This window comes from Lichenostomus cassidix, chromosome 2, assembly GCF_008360975.1.
Source record: "Lichenostomus cassidix isolate B80296 chromosome 2, HeHo_3.0, whole genome shotgun sequence".
NCBI classification, from domain to species: Eukaryota; Metazoa; Chordata; class Aves; order Passeriformes; family Meliphagidae; genus Lichenostomus; species Lichenostomus cassidix.
Genome location: NC_139482.1, coordinates 108,800,838 through 108,812,397, shown reverse-complemented (window position 1 = coordinate 108,812,397; position 11,560 = coordinate 108,800,838).

The window sequence follows — 11,560 nt, the reverse complement described above, 5'->3', positions numbered from 1 at the left end:
AGATTGGATGTGCCATTAATCTTACACTGGAGCAGTGATCCTATATTGCTGATGGCTGAAATACTTGCAAACTGCATTAAAGATTGCTAGAGTTTGGGGGTTTTTTTTTAATCTCGCTATGGCATATATGCAGTTTCAAATTCCAATACTTACATTTAAGTAAGTTTGTTTAAATATTTACTGTCTGAGACTGTTTAAATATTTGCTGTCTGATTTGTCCAGAGCACCAGAAAGGTTTCCCTAATGACTTTTTTACAAGTGATACTTAGATCAGTGGTAGGCAATTATTTAAATTACAATGATCTTAAATATATAGCATTTTCATCTTAGATGATTCCAAACTTTACAAACTCTCACAATTTATACACAGCTTGCTTTATCCACTGCTGAGGTTCAGCCACCCTGGGTGAAACACAACTCTTCAACACTGTGCTGTGGCTTGGGACTGGAAATTAAGGATCTCTCTGTATTTGTAATTGCAGTGGGAAATTAGGTAGGCTGAATGTAATTACCTGAGCTGGAATTTGGCCAGCAGACTGAAGTTAACACACCTACTCTTCAGAAGAGTTCCCTGGGATTGCTAATGGCCAATTTGGGTAGGACCTTCCATTTATATCTCATCCAAAAGAAAACTCCTACAGGAATACAATGCCCCCAGCACCAGTTTTGTGCATACAAACTACATTGATGGGAAGGAAATAAGGGAGTTGGCATGTGATCATGACAGTGTGACATGTGCTTGGGATTAGCAATTGAAAAGCTCAGAAAAGGTATTATTCAGTTTACATTTATATTTTTCTTATTTTTAATTTGCTCAGTGAGTAAGGTTAGTAAAGTACAGTAAGTGAAGATTCTTATAATACAGGAATTATGGAACATTTATGTATCTATAAGGCCTTCTGTGAGAAACATAACACATTCTTACAGTGTTGGCTGAAGGCTAGAAAATATTAGATTTACTTTGTTTTCCTCATATTTCTTTTTATTTTCAATGTAGAATGAGGAGCTTTATGTTAAGGCTGTTATGTATAGTGTATTTCAATGTGTATAATAGACACCTATAGAGGCTGACCAATCTAAATCAGTAGCTGGCATAATTATGTGGAGCCAATCTTCATGAAATATGAACTAAGACCCTCTAAAAAGTCCTCTAAAAAGAAGATTTTTGATGCTGCTTGATCTTTCACAAGCAGAAGGACTTTTGTGAGCCAAGGATGTCATTTGCCTATAGTAGTCTTTATGAGTATATTGCTTTTAGACTTTTTTACTGACTCCTACTCCCTTTCCTCAAAGGTATCTCTTTTCCTCGAGTGTTACTGGAAAAGAACTGAGGACAAGAGGCAAATGGGGATTATTATGTCTTAACATGCCAAATACTGCTATACATTTCATTCCTCGTAAGTTCCAGACATGTAATGATGCCCCAGGTATGTAGATTTTTCAGAGACAATGTATTCTGTGATTTACAAATATTTACTCTCCTTTCTCTGAAGTTCACATGAAATGAACTGAAATGATCCCACTGAATTGCAGAGAAAAAGCAGTCCAGTGTATTTTCAATAGTTAAATAAAATATGAGATACCAATGAGAAACAGTTTGGAAATAGAAAAGCTGAGCACATTGTCTCCATTAGGTAGCATAGATAGCTCTAGGATAAATTAGAGGACTTCTAATGGTGTGTTAGGAATAAACCATTAGACAATTCCTTAGATGTGTGGGAAAAAATAAACAAATATATTATAATTTTGTTATTAAAGTTTGTCATGTCATTGTTTTGATATTATATGAATATAAAATAGAAAATATTTTCCTTATACATTTGCATAGCAATAGCATATAATATAAAATACATTCTCTTAGACATGTTCAATGCCAGTAGCTTCTGGCATCAGTTGTTAGGTGGTCAAATATCAGAATTCAATTCATGCAAGAAATCTATTACCCCCCAATTGTTACAAATAATGTACTGTACTAAGACATCCTCTCTCACTTGTTTGAGGGAGGTGACATGAGATTTTGGCCATTAATTCAACAAACTTTGAAAGAACTGGACTGTAGTACTGAAAAATCTAATATTTTGGTGATCAGGCTTTTGTCCAGAGGGAAGAATGGGAGCAACTAATGTCCAGGATGAGCAACCAGATCAGTCAGCATCTTGCTGAAGGTTAGTAGGTTTGTATGAGTGGCAATCCTCATTTTTATCACAGCACTACTGAACATGGCAGTAGAATCTTTTCCCTTGGCGTGTAGAAGAACTAGTTCTTCCAAAGTCAACAAAGTAAACTCCTGCTAAAATACAGTCATGTGAAACAGCTTCCTGATAAGGAGTGAGGGGATAAACCCCTTCAGACCTTTATGACTTATCTACCACAGATGATGTTCTTTCCAGATAGGAAGTAGCTGTCCTACACTTTTTCTTACTTCCTTACTTTGGCTTTAGTCACAGAGAAGGTGTTTCCATGTACCTTTCCATATTTCATACCTGAAAACTGGGAGTGGTAATACCAAGCTCTTAAGATGGCGTGCAAAATGGTTCATATTAATTGCTGACATTGGCATGGCATTCTCTGCCTGCATACATAAACTGAATATGGAATTTGTCAAGGTGTCTTGTCAAACCACTGAAATACAGCCTTTTGCTGTCACTGGAATGTGCCCATCAGAGCTGAAGCTGTATCAGTGGCTTTGCTAAAATACCTCCATTCTTAATGTCTCCTGAAGCTTTATCTATATTCTTATCAACCACTGCAGTAATACAGAGGAAGACTCAAAGCTAATGCAGCATGTGATAGAGTGATTCTATTTGCTTCAAGAACTCAGCAACTGCTCCTGTGATGATTGTGGATATGGGAACTTACTGCTTGAAGCATTCACATTACAAATACGTACATCACTCAAAGATAGACAAAGGTACCACTTTCTGATCACTGAAGTTCTTCAGGTTTTTTAATCCACATACAAATTATTCTTATACCTATATCCCTCCTTTCCTGTCCTTGAACAATCTCCTTTTTTCCCTCAGGATTCCGTAGCAGAGGACAAAATGACATTGTGTGTGGCTCCCTTTGCCCATTTATGAGCTGACCATGTTCTTGTGACACTGAGAGAGAAATCTTCTTCAGTTGTGACAGCATGTCCACACACAGACAAGGGTAAAAGTACATTTAGGAGGTATTTCTCAAAAAGCTTGCTGACAGTTTTCTTTTTTTTGTCCTGATTTTCATTCTGAAACTATTTGTAGAACATGCTGGTTTGTGCAATTCGGTTAACCCTCCTAAAATTTGCTTTTGGCTTATCCAAAACACAGGATGTAGCTCCTTTCTCAATGACCATGTCTGTGATTTCAGTTATGTTAACTACATAGAAATTACAAGAATGATTAAATGATACAGGGTTACTCTTTTTTATGTAGAACAAGTACAATAGTTGTACCATTACTGCAGAAAATGACACTTCTGAAATGAAAGAGCAGTGCTGAAAAACAAAACACCTGCAGAAAAGGAGGGACTTAACTTTGTTATTGGAAAAAACCAGCTGGCTTTACAATTACTGTTATATTATTATATCAAATACATCCTGAAGTCCAGTGACTGTTTGAACAGGCTATTTATTAATATAAATACAAATAAAATTATAATATGCATTATCTCTAGAAAAAAATGTATCTCATTATTTAAATAATTTCTAAACTCCTGGTTGGTGCAATAAGTAAAAAAATGTAGAAAAAATGTAGAAAAATGTGGAGAGATTGTGTGACTGTATGCATGTTATAGTTACTTGCTTAGAAGATACATTAAATACCCATGTATTTAAACCTGTTTTCTACAGATTTCACACATCTACTGAGTTGGTCAGATTCTGTGAAATTCTAATGAAGAAAAAATGCTACATGCAGTTTAAAATATTTGCCATAGTTATCCTGGTTTGTTTATAAGAGTTACTGTAAAATACTATCCTGATTTGAAAATTCCTGGGGAATATACTTTTACCATTATGTGGGAAAATATTTTTCTTTTCTGAGCATTACCAGTTTTTTTAAATGAGTGTTTAATAAAGAAACCTCACTATTAATTCTGTAACAATCCCATGTAAGTAGTTTGCATAAAATGTTGCAATTTACATAAACTATTATTATATTTTCATTTTACAGTTACTGCACTAGATTTTATGAGACCATTTATGATTTGAAGTTTGGCTTCTTTGAGGCTTAATTTGAATGGTGACATATGCTGTACAGTGAACATCCAGCAGCAGTTGTTATAATCTTCTGTCTCCTAGTGTTTGTTCTCTAATATTGGTATTTCTTGGCTTTTGGTTTTTCTCCAGTAAAAGATAATGGGGCCATCTTAACAGGTTTGTTGTAGGTTTTAGACAGAAAAGATTTGCATAAAAAGAGAGATTTCAGCCTAAAGAATACAACTCAAAACTCTTAATCTCTGTTTGTTGGAATTTCTGCCAAGCGCTCTCTGTAGGGTGGAGAAATGAGAATAAAATAATCTCTCAAGTTTCCTGTTAGTAAGATTTTAGTGTGGTATAGAGAGCATAACATGGCAACATATTTGCAAAACATGATTGTACAGAGAGTCACACTATTGCATTGACAGAGAGCTGAATGATGCCTTTACTGATGTATTTTACATAGAATGCAGATCTGTCCTAACAGAATAACTAAAGTTCTGGTATTCCATTAGATTATAGTAATAATATATTCCATGTTGAAAAATTTACCCCCATATTAAAGGATACAGGATACTTCTGAGATTTTTACTGGGAAAGGTGATGGAGTTGACAGAAAATGTAATTGTAAAATTGTCCATTGATAAAAACTAGAGTTTGTTCAATTTTTCCCTGCATGTTTCTTTTTGATTAGTGAAGGTTTCCTAAACCGTCTTTTTTCAGTATTTTAAAACTGTTTATTCTAATTGGAATAGAAAGCTGCAGAGATGCATCCTCTGTTATTTAAAAAATCTGGAAAAAATAAGCTGAGAATGGATTTTTTTTCTGCTCCATTTTGAAATGAGAGGTTTTCTTCATTCAGAAAGACACAATATATCTTTTAAAGAAGTTTATGCATTATATGCATAAATATTCCAGTAAGTGCTTTGAGGTGCAGAATGAAGTTTAATCTTCTTAATTGTCTCAATATTAGGAAAATAAATAATGTAATAGGCCAATAGTTCAATGTCAATTACTGGATTTCAGAATTTCATGAGAAACAATGATTAGAATCGAACTATATACACATACAGGAAACCCTAGGGGGATTTAATAAACAAAATTCTAGAAACAAAACTTTTACTATTAATCTTTAAACATTACTGCAAAAAATGCAGTGGTCAAGAAGTCCACTGGGCATCAGTCACGTGCATTATCACTATGGCAGAGTTCAGGGAAGTCAAATGGCTTGTCCATGGACCAAAGCACATAACTGAAATTAGCCAAAACGCTGTCCTACAAAATTTAATTTAGAACATAGATTTAGAAGAAAATAGCAATGTTGATTTCCATCAGGAGATTAGTTAATGGTAATAATTTTTTGAGAAATTATGAAAACTTCTGGATACAAAATCTTAAAACTGATCTCTCTAGCTGTGTGGAAATTTAAATGGATGAGCTTCAAAACCAGAATTAAATGCTGGTATTTTTATGGTTGACTACAGTGTTTGTAAAACTAAAATATATTATTCTGTAAAATCAATTCAATAAATGAAGCAACAAATATTTTTTAATTTCCAATGAATTTAATAAAAACTCAAAACAACTATCTTTATTTGTGTCTTTCTATCACTTCAGAGGCAATGTAGTCATGTGGGAAGTGTGTGTAAATAATAGATATTGTGTTGAATTCTGTTTGCTTTTTCAATACCTTTCTCACTTTAATTTTTACAGCTGTACAACTGAAAGAACATTTGGATTGCGTCAGCTTCAGAATAAAGAGGTTTATTTTTTATTTGCTTCATCTACTCTGCATAGTGCCATTCTTGCAAAAATCTTAGTCTTTGTAATGACAAAAAGAAAGTCTGTATCTAATGACCTTACTGTGAGTAATTAGCCTTTTCCCCTAGTGATGCAGATTTGTCCATTCCTGAATATGTGAGAAAAGAGAGCCTGTATAAACATTTAGCAGTTCATAGTAACATAAAGAAATGGATGTTCCCATGCAGTTTCATCTTTTCCAGAATAGCATTGCAAGTGAAGTTTTCCCTCATAATATGCCCTAAAAATATTGACAGGTATATATAATCAAACTGTGATGATATAGAAGCAAAATTAATGATGCAATAATAGGCAAATCAGTTTGTGTTTAACAGTCTAAAACTATGTTTTGCAGAAAACAATAATGAAATCGTAAACTCTTTTTTTTCCCTTCAGACAAAGCATATAAACTTAAGTATGGAGAAGAATGTAGGCTTGGAGAAGCTCTCAATTCTATGTAATTTCAAAATCTTTTTTATATTTATATCAACTTCAACCTGAGTTTTAATACTCAATTGCATTCTATTATATTTCTAGATTGAATTGGGTACAAGTAGCTTTTGCTTTTTGTGAAATAAAAACTTTCTGTATGAAAAATTCAGCAACAATTAATCTAAATTCAATGTTTTAGATTACATAACACACTTCGAAGGAATATTTCTATATTTATTTTTTCCCTCATTATTCTCAATTAACATAAATGTTGGTTTTAAAGCAAATGTACTAAAATAAAAAAGTAAAAATCTGTTGTGATACAGTGGTATTTTGCTACCAACTACATAACTCTAAAGAATTTTTCTTTTTATCTTTTCTGGTCTTTGTATGACTGATATTTTCTTCCAAACCATTCAAAACCAATGGATGGGATTACATCCTCTAACCCTAATCCCTGATTATTTTCACGATATATCATAAAAATTGTTTACAATTAACTTGTAACAAAATCTCTTAAAATTAATCTTTTCCATAGTTAGTGTCACTTTTCCATAGTTAGCATCAAAACCAACATATTTCCTCTTCCTTTTTGTTTTATAATCTGTTGTCCTTCATGTTTTCTGCAACAGCACTATTATTTATTCAACTCCTTTTTCTCTTTGAACTGTAACCTGTGTTCTGCTTGCTTTAATACTTCCCTATTTTTCACTTCTGTGGAGTTACTAGTTCACTTCTATGCCTTCTGAAGCTTTGCTCTTGACATGACTGGTGGAGTCAGTGACCCCTACTACCTGAAGGCGTCATGCTTGTACTTCCAGTTCAGTGCTTTGATACCAATCTGTTTCCATGATATCAAGAAAGAAAAGAACTGTGACTTAAATGACATATCCAGGTTGCTGCCAGCAAATCCATACTGAGCCCTAACACAACCATAGCATCAGATATCATGAAGATCTCTACATCAGTTCATTTCCTTTATAATCTTGCATGATGCCAATTCTTTAGTGTTCTTCCAACACAATTTTACATTTTTTCCCCAGGAATTATTGAAGGGAATTATCAAAACCTTAACCTTCATCTCATATTGGTTCAAGTCTTAGGAACTTTCTGGTCTCCTGCATGTCCTTTGAATTCACCTATACATAATGTATATGTGGTTAACACTATAAGCTGTGCCATTTTCTGATCTTGAAAAATGAAAACACAAAATATCCAGTTGCTTTCTAAAGATCTTGACTATTGCCTTTCTTCTGCTGGACATCTGTGATCACACCAGATCACAAGTTGAAGCAGAGGCAAAAGTTTAGTCATAAACAAAGCTCTCCCCCATCCTTGACTCTTTCAATAAGAAAAATATATTTGTCTTCTATCCACAACAAAACTAGTTAACTGTCAAGCAGCACCATTGAGGTACATTTCTATTCAGTGGGGCAGCAATAAATATTTCAAAATTTTGATAGATATTAGATAGATGTTGGTCTTATATTCTGAAGGACAGCTTGCTCAAAGCTTCTTTACATGTAGCTGTTGACAGACTATTGATGCTGGAGCATATGCAAAAGTCTCTGGAGTACACTGAAGCCATTAGAAGAATTCCAGAATGGACACATCTTGATTTTCAAGGAGTTTGGACCCTACTAAGTAAAAACTTCCCCAGAATGCAATCAGTATTTCTTGGTTGCATGTAAAGATAAGACTAAAAATGCATAATCAGTGGTGAGATCTATTCCAATGTTTCTTTAACACTGATAAATTTAATACACTGCTGTTTGGCCAGAGCCTTTCTGGTTGTTTTTTAGATGTTTTGATCACAGGTTGAGCCCCCAGAATGCAGTCAGTAGTAGCAAGCAGATTATCATTAGGTGAACTGCACATGTGTTTCTAATTCTCTATTTTATAATTTGGAGGTAGACACCTTTATAGGGAAGACTGAAACTAGATACTGTGTTTTTTTTCTTTCACATCTGAAAAATTAGTGTCACTATATGTCCTATAGAACAGACTGTTTCCTGGCCTTGAAAATGGTCACTGCTTTATCAGTTCAGGCCTTTAGATTGGTAAATCCTTTGATTTCTCCAAGATTAATGCCTTTATTTATTTTCTGGTCTCCAAAGAAGGCTGAAGTCGGATAAAATTAAGTATTTCTAGTACTTCAAATTGTTGTATCCTTTTATTTTTTCACATCTTCTGCATCAATGTAATCATGGCTAAAGGGTACATCAACAGAAAATAACAGAGCATTCAGATATTATTCTACAACCACTGAAACTTTTTTTTGCCAATAAAATTTAGTTCATGTGCCAAAAAATATCTTTGGAGAGGTCAAGAATATTTCATACATAGGAAAGACTGTATATGAAAAAAAACTTTTCAGCTTTGGCTGACATGAAGAATTGTATACTATTTTATAATATAATATACTATTTCTTTTTGAATACTTGCAGTGTTAAAGCAGACAAGTCTGTGCTTATATTTCCCAATATTATTTTAATAGCTTTATTATTTTAGTAACATTTTTTTCATTATTATTTTAGCAGCATTTATTATTTGTATAACTTGACATCCACATAAATTTTCTACCAAGCATTTAATGCATATCTGGTTTTATTCCCTATATTAATTCTCCATTTGAGTAATTACAAGAATGAAACTTGTTTTTTTTAAAACTGTTTGAACTGCCATTAGAAGTGTTATCAGTGAATGGCTACTTGTAGTTACTGCTACTTCAATTTGCAGATAGGAAAAATGCAATTGTCAGAAACTATTTTACACCATATTCCTATTGAAAGAATAATTATTTTTTTCCAAATGGCCTCTATAAAATTATTCAAAAATATGATCTCTCACTTCCCTCTGTCAATCTGTGCATATAATTAAATGTGCATTTTCTAAAACTCCTCCCAAACACAATGAAGAAAAATTCATGCCACAGATGTAAAAAGATATTGTCTTTCAGATGAAGAGTTAGTTTCAGCAACTCTGGGCTATGTGGATTTTTTTTTTTTTTTTTTTTTTGGCTGAGGATACAGGGGAAGACCTGTTTCAGCTCAGAGACCATCAAAATCTGTATTAGATCAGTACGTAATATCAACAACATAAATCCCCTGACTCGTGTTAGAGCTTGTTCAAGCAGGGCTCAGCTGTTTGCACTGTGTACCTTAAAAGGGTTGCAGCTGTAGAGATTTACTGAGTAGCTGCGTGATCCTTGGTGCATAAATTACCAAATATCAAATGCTGGTGGCAGAATCAACAGAAGATCAAAAGTAAGGTGAGTGAATCCCTGATTATATCATCTCAATTTCTGTTGTATCTTCTGTGACTTGTGCAGCCCAAGCTATTCCCTAACAAGCATTCATTGATCAATTGACCCTCAGACAGAGGAAAAACTCCAGCACCTCATGCTTGCTTCAAAATGTTTCCTTACCATAGCACAGAGACTTGTCAACTCTGTTACAATGACCTTGTGGCACTTGGTACCACCATGCTCTACATGTCCTGAGAAGAAACATGTTTGATTCGGAACAGACACTACTGGAAAAACATGCTAAACTCCTCTGGGAAAGCTCTGTGGAGTGTCAGGGAGAGAGGTATACACAGTAAATTTTAAGGTAAGTTATTTTGGGGTTTGGTGGTCATGTTATGAAGAGGATACTTTATGCCTACAAAAGAAACCATCATTTCTGCCTGAGGAAACCAATTTCATTCCTCACAACATCAAGTTTAAGTAGTATAGCCAATTAATATAGATCCTTTAATAATTAGTTTATTGTGCTGATGCACCTGATTGTCAAAATCAATTGTTCTTATCTTTCGAATAAAACACGGCTGTCAGAGTGACCATTAGAAATGACAATTGACCCTGTAAACCACAAGGATTTATATCATGTTTATAGGTATATCATTATGTGGACAAAATCATTGATCTTAAGATCTGTCTCTACAATTCTTTACATGGAACCATAAAATAATTTTTGGATCACTTGCAACACAAAGTGATTGGGTCTCCTCCTAGAAATTCTATGTCCATTTTAAATCTCTGTAATTTTTTTTTATATTCACAAGAATTTGTACTCCTTAAGTACACATAATGAAAAGAAATATCTTCCTTCATTTGTTTTTAATATGGCTAGTTTCACTTCACTTCTCTACTGTGTGACTGAAATTTCATTTCATGTAAGAGCCGCCAAGATATTTCTCTGAATTATTGGGTGTTTTCCACTGAAAAAAAGAAACTTCATTTGAATGCACAAATCTAAAAAATTTCTTCCCATATTTTGAATGCAAATTCCGGAATGTTTGAAGAAGTCAAATGTACCAACACACGGATTCTTATGTACTAGAAGTCTTTGATCAAGTTTTGTTGAGGAGCAAAGAACATGAATAGTGGTGTTTTTCATTAGTCTGTGAGTCTACAAATTTGGAAGTTTGAGTCCCACAGATAAAACAAAAAATGTCAGGATCGTCCACTTGAATATCTTACAATCAGTTTTGAGATTTATATCCCTGTTTTCGTAGGTCAGCAGAAAGAGGTGCAGTGCATATTCTGCATGTTAAGTTTGGTCACAGTTTGACCATTTACCTCTTTCCTAAAATCAGAATGCTCTTAAAGACTCTTTTTTCTGTCTAGGTTCTGGGAAATCCTCTGTAGAAATGTTAGTGAGTGACAGTCCAGTATTTAAAGGGTGTATGCACTTCACTTTCCAAACCTCAGCTCATTTTTTAGTGGAGTGAATTAGAGAAAAAGGACCATTTCACTTTGTCTGTCTCAGCTGACATGAGCTATGCAATGAAGCAATTTTGGGGACTGGACAACCAGTATAACTGGCCATATAGAAACAGTCATTGAGGCTAGTAACATCTGAAGAAGGATGTTGTCTTCTTTGGTATATTGTTATTCATTGTCAAAATGTCTGGGCCATTTTAAATCATGTAAAATAGAAGAACTTCACTTTGATTTTTTTTTATAAGGTAAACATACTGGTGAAAATTATTACATTGCAAACTTTTCTGTCATTTCCCCATTTCCCTTATACATGAGAAAATACTGGGATGCTGAAAACACTACTTGTTTGCAGGTATTGAATGTAAACATATTAACATCAAGCAGTCTATATCTGTTAAGGAAACCTGAAAACAGGTTGTATCGCT